The sequence below is a fragment of the Typha angustifolia genome, chromosome 7 (genome assembly GCF_048772165.1).
Source record: "Typha angustifolia cultivar Huaian chromosome 7, ASM4877216v1, whole genome shotgun sequence".
Classification (NCBI taxonomy): Eukaryota; Viridiplantae; Streptophyta; class Magnoliopsida; order Poales; family Typhaceae; genus Typha; species Typha angustifolia.
In genome coordinates, this window is record NC_133245.1 from 7382307 (window position 1) to 7389413 (window position 7107).

Sequence of the window (7107 nt, forward strand, 5' to 3'; positions counted from 1 at the left end):
GACTGCCTATTTTTACCCTTTATCGTCGGATGTTGATCTTGTTGTCCCCCGAGCTCAAGCAATGATGAGGTCGACAGTGAGCGATGACGGCAAACTCGATGATGAGCAACAAAGGGTAAAGATGAACGGAGACGTCGGCGATGAGCAAGTCACTACTACGAGGGTTATGGTGCAGCACCCTTTGTGCCCTATGTTCATAAGTTAATGTTATTTTTTTTCTATTTATTATTCCAAATTTATCCTTATTGAGCGGTGAAGCTATAAACTCGTTATATATTAATACAGTACAAATACTATGTTAGCCAGACATGTGAACACTTCATAAATGCTGCTCTCATGCTTGATAGTTTGAACACCATTTGCAAGATGTTCGACCGCCCGAGATGAGACCAGAAGCCATCTAAAAGTAATAAACAACTAATTGTAGATAAGTAGGCTTGACACAGCAAATCCAATATCCCCATAAGGTGACTTGAGCTCGGATCTCATCAGGCAATAATAAATATTTATGAACTAATATAGATAAAACTACGAATTATGTAACTTATTTATGGCCTACTAACAAAAAAATTCATAAACTACAAGTGTTCAATAATTGTGTATATGTAATAATAGCGAAACAAAATGTTAGTGTTTAAAACTATAAATTACGTAAATATATAAAATTACAAGTCTTCGACAAATACAAATTACGTAAAAAAATTATAAAACAAAAAATAGAAATGCTCAATAACTATGAGTTCAAGTAATGAAACTGTGAAACTCATAAAAATATAAATGTTCAGTAACTTACAAAGTGATAAAACTGTGAAACTCACATAAATAAAAGTTTGGAAATAACATACTTAAACAGTAACTATGAATTGTGCTCAGGAACTGATATATTAATAACTACCCACTAGAAATTTACACACTATGAGCTCCATAACCTACTGCCAATTAAAATAGTACTAAAAAAAATGAAACTCTAAACATATTTCACACTTAGAAATACTTAGAGCAACATTTGCGAACTGAACTACAAGAATAAAACTTCTAATATATTATATAGTTATTCTATTTTTCTCTTTGGCTAAAGGAAGAAAAATTTTAAATTAATAGAGAGTACATGCATGTTCAATAAGAACAAGAGAATTTCATATTATTCTAAGGTACCGGCATGTCTAATTGAGTGTAAGATGTAGCTCTTTTTTCTTTTAAGGAAATTAAATTTTAATTAGAAAAGCAGCCAAAAGGGCCAACAAAATAACGTCCTATCATCCCTAGATTAAGGGCTTCCAAATCTATCCTTTAACAAAACACATAAAAAGTCAGGATGCCTGACCCATCTCATAAAAAGAAAGAAACATTTCCTATTACAAAATTTGGCCAACTAATTAGCTGCTTGATTTGCCTCTCTATAGGTGTGCTTTAGATATATATTAGGAAAATCTTTCAACATACTTTTGCAGTTTTTAGTAATGTTTCTTATCATCCAATGGAGTAAGTCGCATTCTAAGGATTGTTTTACGATTCGGGAATCCATTTTCACCACCATCCTTTCTAATTTTTGTTCCTTTGCTTTCATCAGCTCTTCCCTTTAAGGCCCAGGCTTCTGTCATTAGGGCATTTTTAGCTTGACATGACCCTCCACCTGCAAAAAAAATATTTGCATTAGAATCTCTAGCAATTCAGTCACCCCCTCCTTTCTTAGTGGATGAATCAAAAGACCCATCTATATTAATTTTGATCCAGTCCGTGGAGAGAGCAAACCATTTAATTACTTTTCTATTCATATCAGGTGAAGACAATCCTTTCATCGAAATGTTAAAATACTTAACTGTCATAAAGAGCATAGATCCCTATACCTGATAAATAGAAATTTTTTTTATCACCGAAACACTTGTTTCTATATTTCCAGATTTGCCATAACGTATTAGCAATTATAGCCAAGATAAACTTTCTCCTCTCTTCGGGAAGATCCATTCCCTCATTTAACCAACCCTCATAAATCTAACCTTCACCAAAACTGAAATGTAAACCCAATACTGTCATATTTAGGTCTCACATTTGTTTGGCAAAAAAATAATCCATAAACACATGGTGGGTATCCTCTGCGTCTCTACCACAGATGTCACATATAAGGAAACTTGTTAAGCTAATAAACTGTACTCTCACTTTGGTTGGGAGTTTATCTAAAAGGAGTTTCCAAATAAAATTTTAATACAAGGAGCAATTTGAAGGCCCCAAATCCTATTCCATTTTTTTTATCAACTTTAGGATAATTTTCACAGCTACCTTCTAGTAGAAGATCATAAGCAGATTTGACCGATATACAGCCTTTAGGGCCACTCCTCCAAATCCAACAATCATCCACCTTGGATCTAGGCAATAGGATATTGGCAATCCTCTCCCCTAAGATAGGTCCAAACCAAAGGGCAAGTCTATTAGCATTCCAAATTCCCTTGTTAATTAATCTTGCCACTCTTTTGGATCCCAACCTTATGTCCATATTAAAAAAGGTAGGCTTCCAAGATATAGGCATATCAAAAATCCAAGGATCATCAGCTATCTGCGTAGCTTTGCCATCCCTAATACATTTGAAAAAGGCATGCCTTAAAGATATACTTGAAACATGCAAATGTTTGTAAAAAATTGAGCACTTCTTTTTAATTCTGATACACCTTGTTAGAGTCTTTTCTTATTATTTTTATTATTTATTTTTATTAAAATAAATTTTTTGTAGGCCATGTTTGAACGTTTACATCACATTCGCATTGATAGAGAATGACTTTTATACGTTCGAATGTGATCAGGTGCGTTCGAACGCAATCGGCGAGAGTCCAGTAGAATTAGGGTTAATAATTATTATTTTGGCTTGTTGGCTAGCCTCTATAAAGGTGTGGATGGCAGCCAAAATCATAATACTATTGGAATATTAATTTCTTACCTCTCTATCTTCTCTCTAGTCTCTCTTCCCTAATCTCCCTCCTTCTTCTTCACTAACCTATCACCTCTATCATTGGCAAGATCTCTTTTAACTTCTAATCTCCCTCGTCTGTCGAGTCCTCCCTTTTTCTTAGGATCTGGACCACTTCTTTTCCTTCGTCTTTATCCCTTAAACAACATCAACCATCCACCCTCATCTCCATTATCATCCATAATCCTATCATTCACTCCACCCGTCACCACCACGATTATCCGCATTATATTATATTTTCGTCCCAGTTATAGTTGAATCTGCGAAGGGCGTAAATACAAAAAACGTAGATCAAAGAGTTATGGATCGATTTAGTTTTATAATTTTACGACAACAGAAGGATATTCGGTGAATATTTATCCTCGGTTGTGTAGATTATTTCTTACAATAAATTTAGATATTGAAGGAATCGTTCCGTAACCTATCAAATTATCTTACCCTACATGTTAAATTTGCCATATTTGTACTTCATTAACTTAACCCAAAATAACTCGTCATTATTCAACAAACTCATAATCTTTGGCGCCAAAAAAGCCCTCCTAGCAATTTTCTCTTATGCTTAACCTTCCTCTATTTTTAGACAGATTAATTTGTTTCCATTTAACTAAATGAAGTCCTTTGCCCTTCATTTTTCCCGACATGAAATCTCTAGATTTCTTAGGCATAACAGAATGACTAAGCTTAAAATTTGGAATTGCATTAATAGTTTAGTTTATAAGGATAGTTCTCCCAGCAGAAGATAAATTTCCACGACGCCAACCACACAACTTGCCATCAATTCTCTCTAAGGTTTCAGCCCAATGCCTAGATTGAAGTCTATAATAGGCAAGATCCACACCTAAGTAGCGAAAAGGAAAGTACCCTAACTTAATATTAAGCTCACCTTTCATAACCCTCCTAATATTAGAGTTACACCATGAAGGTAAATAGAGAAAATATTTAGATCTATTAATTTTCTGATTAGTAACGCAGCTATACATATCTTGCAATTCTCCACAGTGGCCTTAGTCACTATTAAAATATCATTCACATATATCAAATGACACATTTTAGTACTTTGAGAGATATTAAAGCCATCCAAATGACCAGCATGCATTTTCAGGCTCAACATATTCGAAAGAATTTGGGTAATAAGGATAAATAGATAAGGAGACAAAGAGTCTCCTTGTCTAATGCTACAAACATCATTCACCCAACTTGAACAATTACCATTCACTAAAAAAGCATACTGAACAGTAGTAATGCAAGAAGAAATCCAAGAGGTCCAAATACTCAGAAAATTCATTTTATCTAGGACATGCAAGATGGCCGTCCAATCAATTCTGTCATAAGCCTTTTCATATCAAGTTTAATGAGCATAAAAGGACCCTCTTTTTTGTTAACCTCTCTAGAATGGGTAATTTCTTGAGCAAGTAAAATGTTATCCCCTATGCACCTCTCCACTACAAAGGCAGATTGCTTAGGATTAATGATTTGTGGAAGCAAAGGCTTTAACCGATTAGCTAACAATTTAGCCAAAATTCTGTAAACCACATTACATAAAGAGATGGGCCAAAAATCGGACACTTTGCTCGGATTAAATTTTTTTGGGATTAGAGCAATAAGTGTTTGGTTCCATGTGGTTGGCACGTTGCCATTTTTTTAAAAACTTCTCATGGCCATGCACACATCTGATCTCACATGATTCCAGAAACGTCTATAAAATTCAACATGAAAGCCATCTGGCCTTGGGGACTTACTGAGAGGCATCTTCCAAAGAGTTTGCCTAATCTCATCATCAGTAAAGTCTGCAATCAAATCATCATTGCAATGGGGAGGTATACGCGGCAACCAGCTCCAATCCATATAGAAAAAATTACTGTTACTTTCTCTTTCCCATATAGACTTGTAAAAGCAAACAAAGGCACCATCATCTAATAATATAGAGTTAATCTTATTTCTTCTACGTCTAATGAGAGTAGTAACATGAAAGTATCTAGTATTCCTGTCACCCGAAGCCACCCAGCGCTCTCTAGACTTAGATTGCCATTTAACCTCGACCTGTCTCATTAGAGCAAAGTGCTTGTTATATAAAGCCGAAGCTTAGTGTTATCATTAGCAATGGAATGACGAGAAGTGTCCTTCACTTCCGACTCTTTAATCTTAGATCTAACCTGCTCAAGGTTATTTTCCAACTTCCCCAAACTGTTATAGTTCCAATGAATGACTTTCTTCTTAACCATGTTGAGCTTATTTCCTAAGTCTCTATTATAGTTAGGGTCAAAAGCACATTCAACAATATTATCCACTTCAGGATACTCTAACCAAAAGTGTTCAAATAAGAAAGGCTTCCTTTTCTTCTCGATTTTTGGGTACAAATCAAGATGAAGCAGAGCATGATCAGAGCCAAATCTAATCTGATAATTAATAGTAGCAGAAGAAAAGTTTAACAAAAACTCATTATTAGCAAAAGCACGATCAATTCTACACTAAACCTTACTCTCATCTTTTTGATTATCAAACCAGGTATAAGGGGAACCAAAAAACCCAGTCAATTAAAATTGCATCTCTAACACAGGACTCAAAAGCTTTAGATCTAAAATCCTTTTTAAAAATCCTACCACCTTTTTTACCTTTAGGTTTTAACATAACATTAAAGTCAACTGCACAAATCCAAGGTAAATCAATCGTAGAACAAACTCTTAATTCCTCCCATAAAGCATTCCTAATTAAGTGCGAAGGGTTAGCGTAAATACCTGAGGTCAAGAAGGACACCTGACTAACCCTAGAAGAGACAACACAGTGAATTGCTTGCTTGTATTTTTTAATCATAGTAATATTCACCTCCTCGGAATTTCACATAAGAATAATCCCTCCTGATAGACCGTAGCTAGAGACAGCAGTAGCCTCCTAGTTCCTCCCCAACCTACCACTAATCTCATCAGCTTTTGATGCAGATATCCTGGTTTCAAATAGAAAAATAACAGCACCATTATGACTATGGCAAACTCCACACATCTATTACCAGTTTCTCTTTTATGAGCACCCCTACAATTCCAATAAATCAGATTTATTAAATAAAAGAAAAGGAGATTTAGGAACTTCCCTCCTATCAGATGGCAAGTTTCTTAGTTGTCTCTTCGGTCTTCTTGCCGTATTTTTTTGATCTCGATGGTCCTGTCTTAGAGTTTCTTAGCAAGTCGCTTGAGGCCTCTAAAGCTATTTGAAACTTCATCATGTTGTGATACTTCCATGCCTCTTCCTGAACCTTTGGTTTTTTTTGGTCCAAGTCTTCCCCTACTCCGTGAGATGAGTTAGACAAAGAAGGGGCAGAAGTGAAGAACGCAGTAGCCTTGGCTACCATCTCCTCATGAGAAGACAGGGAAGGGGTACATTCTCTTTGCACCCTGGGTATAGGTGAATTACCCTTCGGATCTGGATCTACATCCATTCCCAATCCACTTATTCCTCCTCCCTAATCAGGGATGACGTTTGGTTAAAAGAATTAGATTTAGCATTGTCACCTGAATCCGCATCCGCCACAGCAATCTGATAGCGTCCCACTCTAATCAGGCAAGTTTTTTTGCCTATCCCGAGACCGTCCCCCACGTGTCGCCACATGGATATTGCTATTTCTGTTTGGAGGTATGCCAGCGTGGGGAGACGATCTGTCACCTACAAGGTGATGCGACAACACATTGCCACCCTGAATCGATATTTCCCTAAGCACCTCTTCCTCGGGCCAACTAATACGATACTTTCTTTAAGACTAAGGCTCGATCTATTCTGATTTTCAGATCTAGATAAAATCTGATACAGAATTTTAAAAATAGATCTCAAAAGATGCAACTATCGAATCGATATGAAATTTTGATATGTTATAACTCTAGAAAAGAGCTTTCCAAAAAATCTAGTTCAGAAAAATCAGATGGTGGGATCTCGAGATATCATCCAATTAGTAGACGAACATCAAGAAATCTGTCTTTGGATCCATGAATAGAGGCACGAGATCCTTGGTGATGGTAGAGGGTGATGGACCGACGATAATGGGTGGCACCGGTGAGTAAGTGGAGGTGGAAGGATTATAGATGATGGAAGGGGTTAGGGCATGGTGATAGATAGATTGGAAGAAAGGGGAGGAGTGGGCCGCCCCTAAGGGACTAGGGTGA

The 7107-nt window shown here is 36.3% G+C and overlaps 1 long non-coding RNA gene across 1 annotated transcript; it reads right to left on the bottom strand.

Moving 5' to 3' along the window:
• Window positions 1-1246: 1246 nt before the first annotated feature.
• LOC140762371 (uncharacterized) lies at window positions 1247-6472 on the bottom strand. Its single transcript, XR_012104721.1, has 2 exons — window positions 5783-6472; window positions 1247-1633 (listed from the first exon to the last, which is right to left on the bottom strand). It is a non-coding gene; the product is annotated as an uncharacterized lncRNA (long non-coding RNA).
• Window positions 6473-7107: the final 635 nt, after the last annotated feature.